Raw genomic sequence first — 2,046 nt, 5'->3', positions numbered from 1 at the left:
CCCGAGGCTCCAAGCCTCCAAGCGTGTGGTTTTACCTCCCGATGGGGAGATGATTTTATTTTGAAGGAGAAACCGGATACAGCTTGAAATTTTCTGGCTTGGACTGAAGCAGATGCAAAGTTACCTGAAAATAACACCTGTTCACCAATGACCTTACCTGCGAGCAACAGTTCAATGACTGATCGGAGGCGAGCCAGTTTTTCTACTTCGAGGGTGCGTTAAGAAGCCATCATCAGGTAAAAGGCTGATGTGTTTGGGTGACGTGTACTGTGGACCTGAGTCAAGAAAAAGACGTGCAGATCCGGTTGACTCACACTTTGGTAAAAGTAAAAGTAGTAGAAATACTAACATTACTTTCCTCCTCTTTCTTATTTCTTTGATTTGCCAAAACTTCATCTAAAGTGCCGGTAAAATTGTCTGGTTGTTTAACATCAGAACTGACGTTTTACTATCTATTATAAGTAATCTGAGTAATGTGGATTGAAAGTCAGATGTGAGTTTTTATCCCATTAATTCTGACGCCTGTTGTAGGTAACTAAATACCCACAATGAAGTGTAACTAATGATTTGTTTAATTTGTGTAAATAAATGATCGCATAGACATTATTAACAAATTGAACTCGTCTGAGCGTTCCACTTATTGTGTCATTTTCACTTTGCACAGTCAAGATATTAACAAATAGTGAGAAATACCTTGGTAAAAATTTTCCTCATAACCCTGTGTATGAGAGATGTGGGAAAAAGCTTATTTCAAACTAAGCTCACTTCCTACATATTGGTGGTCCACACGGTCCCATTTTTAAAGGTAACTCGTAATTTATTATTATACTCATTAAAGCGATATCTTCTGTGTACTGTGGAAAAACAGTTTTTCTTCATGTTGGCAATGTACAAAGTGTATTATAAGACTGTTTATGGCTGATTGGTGCTCAGAGAATAACAAGAAGCTGCAGATTCTGTCATTTTCTGTCATTTTGAAGTTATAAATACGTCAATAACACTAATTGTTTGCTGAAAATAAGCTAATTTATGGCTGTTCAAGATGATGACGTCAAACCTTGTTCAGGTCACTTTTCTTCTCTCACTTATAGCTAAAAGCTATGTTTAAATCCATAATCTGCGCTGTGGAAGCCAGTTTATGATTTACAGCGGGTAAAATAAGTATTGAACACGTCACCATTTTTCTCAGTAAATACAGTATATTACTAGAGGTGCTAATGACATGAAATTTTCACCAGATGTCGGTCACAACCCAAATGATCCAAACATACAAAGAAATCAAACCATAAATGTCCAAAAATTAAGTTATTTGTAATAATGTGGAATGGCACAGGGAAAAAGTATTGAACACGCTTACTGAAATTTATCTAATACATTGCACAAAAGCCTTTGTTGGTAATGACAGCTTCAAGACGCCTCCTGTATGGAGAAACTAGTTGCAGACATTGCTCAGGTGTGATTTTGGCCCATTCTTCCACAAACAGTCTTCAAATCGTGAAGGTTTCATGGGCCTCTTCAATGAACTCTTATCTTTAGTTCTTTCCATAGGTTTTCTATTGGATTCAGGTCAGATGATTGGCTGGGCCATTCCAGCAGCTTTATTTTCTTTCTCTGAAACCAATTGAGTTTCCTTGGCTTTGTGTTTGGGCTCATTGTCTTGCTGAAATGTCCAGCCACATTTCATCTTCATCATCCTGGTAGATGGAAGCAGATTTTTATCAAGAATGTCTTATTTTTCCATTCATTCTTCCTTCATTATTTGAAGTTTGCCAGTGTGTGCTGAAAAACAGCCCTACACCATGATGTTCCCACCTCCAAACTTCACCGTTGGTATGGTGTTTTTGGGCTGATATGCAGTGCCATTTGACCTCCAAACATAATGTGTATTATGGCATCCAAACAGTTCAGTTTTGGTCTAATCTGACTAGACTATATTCACCCAGTATTTCACAGGCTTGTCTAAATGTTGTGCAGCAAACTTTAAAGGAGCTTCAACATGCTGTTTCTTCAGCAGTGGAGTCTTGCGTAGTGAGCATGCATACAGGC

This window comes from Austrofundulus limnaeus, unplaced genomic scaffold, assembly GCF_001266775.1.
Source record: "Austrofundulus limnaeus strain Quisiro unplaced genomic scaffold, Austrofundulus_limnaeus-1.0 Scaffold1037, whole genome shotgun sequence".
Lineage (NCBI taxonomy): Eukaryota > Metazoa > Chordata > Actinopteri > Cyprinodontiformes > Rivulidae > Austrofundulus > Austrofundulus limnaeus.
The sequence above is the reverse complement of the archived record's forward strand: the minus strand, read 5'-3'. Positions refer to the sequence as shown.